Source organism: Procambarus clarkii, unplaced genomic scaffold, assembly GCF_040958095.1.
Source record: "Procambarus clarkii isolate CNS0578487 unplaced genomic scaffold, FALCON_Pclarkii_2.0 HiC_scaffold_101, whole genome shotgun sequence".
Classification (NCBI taxonomy): Eukaryota; Metazoa; Arthropoda; class Malacostraca; order Decapoda; family Cambaridae; genus Procambarus; species Procambarus clarkii.
The window spans coordinates 4389703-4400149 of record NW_027189134.1 but is presented as its reverse complement, the minus strand read 5'-3'; positions in this window follow the sequence as shown (position 1 = coordinate 4400149).

Below are 10447 nucleotides of genomic sequence, written 5' to 3'. Positions count from 1 at the left end.
GTTAAAATCCTCAAATATGGTTAAATAGTGACTTTTTCACGTTTTTCATGTAGTTTGATACTACGTAAATATATTCATTTTTACCAATATTTCGATTCTATTTCATGTAGTATCACGATATGTGATTTGGCCTTCAAATCTCAGAATTTCACACAATAATGCATTTTAAGCAAGTTCTCTTGCATTTTGTTTCGTACGAAAAATCGTCGAATTTAGCAATATTTTGACGTTTATCATCCCCTTTTCCTTTATGTAATTTAAACAAAATATCATCGAATTAGGCAATATTTTGCAGTTTTTCCACGTTTATGTGAATTTTCAGTTTATTAGTATTAATTCATTATATATACGATAAAAATGATGCAAACACATAATAATTATGATTAATGATTAAAATGATTAGATAATAACCTTAAATACTTCATTTTCAATCAACTATTTGTTTATCGTTAAAATACTGAGTAAGATATTGAAAAGTTGAGAAGTTCGGTTTTTATTGCATATATCGACGTTTCAGCCGGATTAGAGCGGTTTTACGTGTACATCTTCCCTCGGTAATATAAACCGAAAATCAGGAACATTTTAGTTAATTCTAATGAAAACACATTGATTTTTATCATTTGTATTGGAAACAACATTGTCATATGTCTTTTCTTGGATCTAAATAATACGAAACCTCGCGCTATGATTTAAAGTTAAAATCCTCAAATATGGTTAAATAGTGACTTTTTTCACGTTTTTCATGTAGTTTGATACTACGTAAATATATTCATTGTTACCAATATTTCGATTCTATTTCATGTCGTATCACGATATGTGATTTGGCCTTCAAATCTCAGAATTTCGCATAATATTGCATTTTAAGCAAGTTTTCTTGCATTTTGTTTCGTACGAAAAATCATCGATTTTAGCAATATTTTGACGTTTACCATCCTTTTTTCCTTTATGTGACTTAAACAAAATATCATCGAATTATTCAATATTTTGCCGTTTTTCCACGTTTTTGTGAATTTTCAGTCTATGGGTATTAATTCATATATATACGATAAAAATTATGCAAACACATAATTGATTAGATAATAACCTTAAATACTTCATTTTCAATCATCTATTTGTTTCTCGTTAAAATACTGAGTAAGATATTGAAAAGTTGAGAAGTTCGGTTTTTATTGCATATATCGACGTTTCAGCCGGATTAGAACGGTTTTACGTGTAAATCTTCCCTTGGTAATATAAACGGAAAATCAGGAACATTTTAGTTAATTCTAATGAAAACACATTGTTTTTTTTATCATTTGTATTGGAAACAACATTGTCATATGTCTTTTCTTGGATCTAAATAATACGAAACCTCGCTCTATGATTTGAAGGTAAAATCCTCAAATATGGTAAAATAGTGACTTTTTCACGTTAGTCATGTAGTTTGATATTACGTAAATATATTCATTTTTACCAATATTTCGATACTATTTCACGTAGTATCACGATATGTGATTTGGCCTTCAAATCTCAGAATTTCGCATAATATTGCATTTTAAGCAAGTTTTCTTGCATTTTGTTTCGTACGAAAAATCATCGAATTTAGCAATATTTTGACGTTTATCATCCCCTTTTCCTTTATGTGACTTAAACAAAATATAATCGAATTAGGCAATATTTTGCCGTTTTCCACGTTTTTGTGAATTTTCAGTTTATGGGTATTAATTCATATATATACGATAAAAATGATGCAAACACATAATTGATTAGATAATAACCTTAAATACTTCATTTTCAATCAACTATTTCTTTCTCGTTAAAATACTGAGTAAGATATTGAAAGGGGGAGAAGTTCTGATTTTATTGCATATATCGACGTTTCAGCAGGAATAGAGCGATTTTCGTGTACATCTTCCATGCGTAATATAAACGGAAAATCAGGAACATTTTAGTTAATTCTAATGAAAACACATTGATTTTTATCATTTGTATTGGAAACAACATTGTTATATGTCTTTTCTTGGATCTAAATAATACGAAACCTCGCTTTATGATTTGAAGTCAAAATCCTCAAATATGGTTAAATAGTGACTTTTTTCACGTTTTTCATGTAGATTGATGTGACGTAAATAAATTCATTTTTACCAATATTTCGATACTATTTCATGTAGTATCACGATATGTGATTTGGCCTTCAAATCTCAGAATTTCGCATAATATTGCATTTTAAGCAAGTTTTCTTGCATTTTGTTTCGTACGAAAAATCATCGAATATAGCAATATTTTGACGTTTATCATCCCCTTTTCCTTTATGTGATTTAAACAAATTATCATCGAATTAGGCAATATTTTGCCGTTTTTCCACGTTTTTGTGAATTTTCAGTTTATGGGTATTAATTCCTTATATATACGATAAAAATGATGCAAACACATAATTGATTAGATAATAACCTTAAATACTTCATTTTCAATCAACTATTTCTTTCTCGTTAAAATACTGAGTAAGATATTGAAAGGGGGAGAAGTTCTGATTTTATTGCATATATCGACGTTTCAGCAGGAATAGAGCGGTTTTCGTGTACATCTTCCATCGGTAATATAAACGGAAAATCAGGAACATTTTAGTTAATTCTAAAGAAAACACATTGAATTTTATCATTTGTATTGGAAACAACATTGTCATATGTCTTTTCTTGGATCTAAATAATACGAAACCTCGCTCTATGATTTGAAGGTAAAATCCTCAAATATGGTAAAATAGTGATTTTTTCACGTTAGTCATGTAGTTTGATATTACGTAAATATATTCATTTTTACCAATATTTCGATACTATTTCATGTAGTATCACGATATGTGATTTGGCCTTCAAATCTCAGAATTTCGCATTATATTGCATTTTAAGCAAGTTTTCTTGCATTTTGTTTCGTACGAAAAATCATCGAATTTAGCAATATTTTGACGTTTATCATCCCCTTTTCCTTTATGTAATTTAAACAAAATATCATCGAATTAGGCAATATTTTGCAGTTTTTCCACGTTTATGTGAATTTTCAGTTTATTAGTATTAATTCATTATATATACGATAAAAATGATGCAAACACATAATAATTATGATTAATGATTAAAATGATTAGATAATAACCTTAAATACTTCATTTTCAATCAACTATTTGTTTATCGTTAAAATACTGAGTAAGATATTGAAAAGATGAGAAGTTCGGTTTTTATTGCATATATCGACGTTTCAGCCGGATTAGAGCGGTTTTACGTGTACATCTTCCCTCGGTAATATAAACGGAAAATCAGGAACATTTTAGTTAATTCTAATGAAAACACATTGATTTTTATCATTTGTATTGGAAACAACATTGTCATATGTCTTTTCTTGGATCTAAATAATACGAAACCTCGCGCTATGATTTAAAGTTAAAATCCTCAAATATGGTTAAATAGTGATTTTTTTCACGTTTTTCATGTAGTTTGATACTACGTAAATATATTCATTTTTACCAATATTTCGATTCTATTTCATGTAGTATCACGATATGTGATTTGGCCTTCAAATCTCAGAATTTCGCATAATATTGCATTTTAAGCAAGTTTTCTTGCATTTTGTTTCGTACGAAAAATCATCGATTTTAGCAATATTTTGACGTTTACCATCCTTTTTTCCTTTATGTGACTTAAACAAAATATCATCGAATTATTCAATATTTTGCCGTTTTTCCACGTTTTTGTGAATTTTCAGTCTATGGGTATTAATTTATATATATTCGATAAAAATTATGCAAACACATAATTGATTAGAAAATAACCTTAAATACTTCATTTTCAATCATCTATTTGTTTCTCGTTAAAATACTGAGTAAGATATTGAAAAGTTGAGAAGTTCGGTTTTTATTGCATATATAGACGTTTCAGCCGGATTAGAGCGGTTTTACGTGTACATCTTCCCTCGGTAATATAAACGGAAAATCAGGAACATTTTAGTTAATTCTAATGAAAACACATTGTTTTTTTATCATTTGTATTGGAAACAACATTGTCATATGTCTTTTCTTGGATCTAAATAATACGAAACCTCGCTCTATGATTTGAAGGTAAAATCCTCAAATATGGTAAAATAGTGACTTTTTTCACGTTTTTCATGTAGTTTGATATTACGTAAATATATTCATTTTTACCAATATTTCGATTCTATTTCATGTAGTATCACGATATGTGATTTGGCCTTCAAATCTCAGAATTTCACACAATATTGCATTTTAGGCAAGTTTTCCTGCATTTTGTTTCGTACGAAAAATCGTCGAATTTAGCAATATTTTGACGTTTATCATCCCCTTTTCCTTTATGTGACTTAAACAAAATATCATCGAATTAGGCAATATTTTGCCGTTTTTCCACGTTTTTGTGAATTTTCAGTCTATGGGTATTAATTCATATATATACGATAAAAATGATGCAAACACATAATTGATTAGATAATAACCTTAAATACTTCATTTTCAATCATCTATTTGTTTCTCGTTAAAATACTGAGTAAGATATTGAAAAGGGGAGAAGTTCGGTTTTTATTGCATATATCGACGTTTCAGCCGGATTAGAGCGGTTTTACGTGTACATCTTCCCTCGGTAATATAAACGGAAAATCAGGAACATTTTAGTTAATTCTAATGAAAACACATTGATTTTTATCATTTGTATTGGAAACAACATTGTCATATGTCTTTTCTTGGATCTAAATAATACGAAACCTCGCTCTATGATTTGAAGGTAAAATCCTCAAATATGGTAAAATAGTGACTTTTTCACGTTAGTCATGTAGTTTGATATTACGTAAATATATTCATTTTTACCAATATTTCGATACTATTTCATGTAGTATCACGATATGTGATTTGGCCTTCAAATCTCAGAATTTCGCATAATATTGCATTTTAAGCAAGTTTTCTTGCATTTTGTTTCGTACGAAAAATCATCGAATTTAGCAATATTTTGACGTTTATCATCCCCTTTTCCTTTATGTAATTTAAACAAAATATCATCGAATTAGGCAATATTTTGCAGTTTTTCCACGTTTATGTGAATTTTCAGTTTATTAGTATTAATTCATTATATATACGATAAAAATGATGCAAACACATAATAATTATGATTAATGATTAAAATGATTAGATAGTGATTTTGGTTATATATGGTTATATATTTGGTATGGTATATATATTATATATGGTATATATGGTATATATATTTGGTTATATTATCCACCTTAAATACTTCATTTTCAATCAACTATTTGTTTATCGTTAAAATACTGAGTAAGATATAGAAAAGTTGAGAAGTTCGGTTTTTATTGCATATATCGACGTTTCAGCCGGATTAGAGCGGTTTTACGTGTACATCTTCCCTCGGTAATATAAACGGAAAATCAGGAACATTTTAGTTAATTCTAATGAAAACACATTGATTTTTATCATTTGTATTGGAAACAACATTGTCATATGTCTTTTCTTGGATCTAAATAATACGAAACCTCGCGCTATGATTTAAAGGTAAAATCCTCAAATATGGTGAAATAGTGACTTTTTTCACGTTTTTCATGTAGTTTGATACTACGTAAATATATTCATTTTTACCAATATTTCGATTCTATTTCATGTAGTATCACGATATGTGATTTGGCCTTCAAATATCAGAATTTCACACAATATTGCATTTTAAGCAAGTTTTCCTGCATTTTGTTTCTTACGAAAAATCGTCGAATTTAGCAATATTTTGACGTTTATCATCCTTTTTTCCTTTATGTGACTTAAACAAAATATCATCGAATTAGGCAATATTTTGCCGTTTTTCCACGTTTTTGTGAATGGGTATTAATTTATATATATTCGATAAAAATTATGCAAACACATAATTGATTAGAAAATAACCTTAAATACTTCATTTTCAATCATCTATTTGTTTCTCGTTAAAATACTGAGTAAGATATTGAAAAGTTGAGAAGTTCGGTTTTTATTGCATATATCGACGTTTCAGCCAGATTAGAGCGGTTTTACGTGTACATCTTCCCTCGGTAATATAAACGGAAAATCAGGAACATTTTAGTTAATTCTAATGAAAACACATCGATTTTTATCATTTGTATTGGAAACAACATTGTCATATGTCTTTTCTTGGATTAAAATAATACGAAACCTCGCTCTATGATTTGAAGGTAAAATCCTCAAATATGGTAAAATAGTGACTTTTTCACGTTAGTCATGTAGTTTGATATTACGTAAATATATTCATTTTTACCAATATTTCGATACTATTTCATGTAGTATCACGATATGTGATTTGGCCTTCAAATCTCAGAATTTCGCATAATATTGCATTTTAAGCAAGTTTTCTTGCATTTTGTTTCGTACGAAAAATCATCGAATTTAGCAGTATTTTGACGTTCATCATCCCCTTTTCCTTTATGTAATTTAAACAAAATATCATCGAATTAGGCAATATTTTGCAGTTTTTCCACGTTTATGTGAATTATCAGTTTATTAGTATTAATTCATTATATATACGATAAAAATGATGCAAACACATAATAATTATGATTAATGATTAAAATGATTAGATAGTGATTTTGGTTATATATGGTTATATATTTGGTATGGTATATATATTATATATGGTATATATGGTATATATATTTGGTTATATTATCCACCTTAAATACTTCATTTTCAATCAACTATTTGTTTATCGTTAAAATACTGAGTAAGATATAGAAAAGTTGAGAAGTTCGGTTTTTATTGCATATATCGACGTTTCAGCCGGATTAGAGCGGTTTTACGTGTACATCTTCCCTCGGTAATATAAACGGAAAATCAGGAACATTTTAGTTAATTCTAATGAAAACACATTGATTTTTATCATTTGTATTTGAAACAACATTGTCATATGTCTTTTCTTGGATCTAAATAATACGAAACCTCGCGCTATGATTTAAAGGTAAAATCCTCATATATGGTTAAATAGTGACTTTTTTCACGTTTTTCATGTAGTTTGATACTACGTAAATATATTCATTTTTACCAATATTTCGATTCTATTTCATGTAGTATCACGATATGTGATTTGGCCTTCAAATCTCAGAATTTCACACAATATTGCATTTTAAGCAAGTTTTCCTGCATTTTGTTTCTTACGAAAAATCGTCGAATTTAGCAATATTTTGACGTTTATCATCCTTTTTTCCTTTATGTGACTTAAACAAAATATCATCGAATTAGGCAATATTTTGCCGTTTTTCCACGTTTTTGTGAATTTTCAGTCTATGGGTATTAATTCATATATATACGATAAAAATGATGCAAACACATAATTGATTAGATAATAACCTTAAATACTTCATTTTCAATCATCTATTTGTTTCTCGTTAAAATACTGAGTAAGATATTGAAAAGGGGAGAAGTTCGGTTTTTATTGCATATATCGACGTTTCAGCCGGATTAGAGCGGTTTTACGTGTACATCTTCCCTCGGTAATATAAACGGAAAATCAGGAACATTTTAGTTAATTCTAATGAAAACACATTGATTTTTATCATTTGTATTGGAAACAACATTGTCATATGTCTTTTCTTGGATCTAAATAATACGAAACCTCGCTCTATGATTTGAAGGTAAAATCCTCAAATATGGTAAAATAGTGACTTTTTCACGTTAGTCATGTAGTTTGATATTACGTAAATATATTCATTTTTGCCAATATTTCGATACTATTTCATGTAGTATCACGATATGTGATTTGGCCTTCAAATCTCAGAATTTCGCATAATATTGCATTTTAAGCAAGTTTTCTTGCATTTTGTTTCGTACAAAAAATCATCGAATTTAGCAATATTTTGACGTTTATCATCCCCTTTTCCTTTATGTAATTTAAACAAAATATCATCGAATTAGGCAATATTTTGCAGTTTTTCCACGTTTATGTGAATTTTCAGGTTATTAGTATTAATTCATTATATATACGATAAAAATGATGCAAACACATAATAATTATGATTAATGATTAAAATGATTAGATAATAACCTTAAATACTTCATTTTCTATCAACTATTTGTTTATCGTTAAAATACTGAGTAAGATATTGAAAAGATGAGAAGTTCGGTTTTTATTGCATATATCGACGTTTCAGCCGGATTAGAGCGGTTTTACGTGTACATCTTCCCTCGGTAATATAAACGGAAAATCAGGAACATTTTAGTTAATTCTAATGAAAACACATTGATTTTTATCATTTGTATTGGAAACAACATTGTCATATGTCTTTTCTTGGATCTAAATAATACGAAACCTCGCGCTATGATTTAAAGTTAAAATCCTCAAATATGGTTAAATAGTGAATTTTTTCACGTTTTTCATGTAGTTTGATACTACGTAAATATATTCATTTTTACCAATATTTCGATTCTATTTCAAGTAGTATCACGATATGTGATTTGGCCTTCAAATCTCAGAATTTCACACAATATTGCATTTTAAGCAAGTTTTCCTGCATTTTGTTTCTTACGAAAAATCGTCGAATTTAGCAATATTTTGACGTTTATCATCCTTTTTTCCTTTATGTGACTTAAACAAAATATCATCGAATTAGGCAATATTTTGCCGTTTTTCCACGTTTTTGTGAATTTTCAGTCTATGGGTATTAATTCATATATATACGATAAAAATGATGCAAACACATAATTGATTAGATAATAACCTTAAATACTTCATTTTCAATCATCTATTTGTTTCTCGTTAAAATACTGAGTAAGATATTGAAAAGGGGAGAAGTTCGGTTTTTATTGCATATATCGACGTTTCAGCCGGATTAGAGCGGTTTTACGTGTACATCTTCCCTCGGTAATATAAACGGAAAATCAGGAACATTTTAGTTAATTCTAATGAAAACACATTGATTTTTATCATTTGTATTGGAAACAACATTGTCATATGTCTTTTCTTGGATCTAAATAATACGAAACCTCGCTCTATGATTTGAAGGTAAAATCCTCAAATATGGTAAAATAGTGACTTTTTCACGTTAGTCATGTAGTTTGATATTACGTAAATATATTCATTTTTGCCAATATTTCGATACTATTTCATGTAGTATCACGATATGTGATTTGGCCTTCAAATCTCAGAATTTCGCATAATATTGCATTTTAAGCAAGTTTTCTTGCATTTTGTTTCGTACAAAAAATCATCGAATTTAGCAATATTTTGACGTTTATCATCCCCTTTTCCTTTATGTAATTTAAACAAAATATCATCGAATTAGGCAATATTTTGCAGTTTTTCCACGTTTATGTGAATTTTCAGTTTATTAGTATTAATTCATTATATATACGATAAAAATGATGCAAACACATAATAATTATGATTAATGATTAAAATGATTAGATAATAACCTTAAATACTTCATTTTCTATCAACTATTTGTTTATCGTTAAAATACTGAGTAAGATATTGAAAAGATGAGAAGTTCGGTTTTTATTGCATATATCGACGTTTCAGCCGGATTAGAGCGGTTTTACGTGTACATCTTCCCTCGGTAATATAAACGGAAAATCAGGAACATTTTAGTTAATTCTAATGAAAACACATTGATTTTTATCATTTGTATTGGAAACAACATTGTCATATGTCTTTTCTTGGATCTAAATAATACGAAACCTCGCGCTATGATTTAAAGTTAAAATCCTCAAATATGGTTAAATAGTGACTTTTTTCACGTTTTTCATGTAGTTTGATACTACGTAAATATATTCATTTTTACCAATATTTCGATTCTATTTCAAGTAGTATCACGATATGTGATTTGGCCTTCAAATCTCAGAATTTCACACAATATTGCATTTTAAGCAAGTTTTCCTGCATTTTGTTTCTTACGAAAAATCGTCGAATTTAGCAATATTTTGACGTTTATCATCCTTTTTTCCTTTATGTGACTTAAACAAAATATCATCGAATTAGGCAATATTTTGCCGTTTTTCCACGTTTTTGTGAATTTTCAGTCTATGGGTATTAATTCATATATATACGATAAAAATGATGCAAACACATAATTGATTAGATAATAACCTTAAATACTTCATTTTCAATCATCTATTTGTTTCTCGTTAAAATACTGAGTAAGATATTGAAAAGGGGAGAAGTTCGGTTTTTATTGCATATATCGACGTTTCAGCCGGATTAGAGCGGTTTTACGTGTACATCTTCCCTCGGTAATATAAACGGAAAATCAGGAACATTTTAGTTAATTCTAATGAAAACACATTGATTTTTATCATTTGTATTGGAAACAACATTGTCATATGTCTTTTCTTGGATCTAAATAATACGAAACCTCGCTCTATGATTTGAAGGTAAAATCCTCAAATATGGTAAAATAGTGACTTTTTCACGTTAGTCATGTAGTTTGATATTACGTA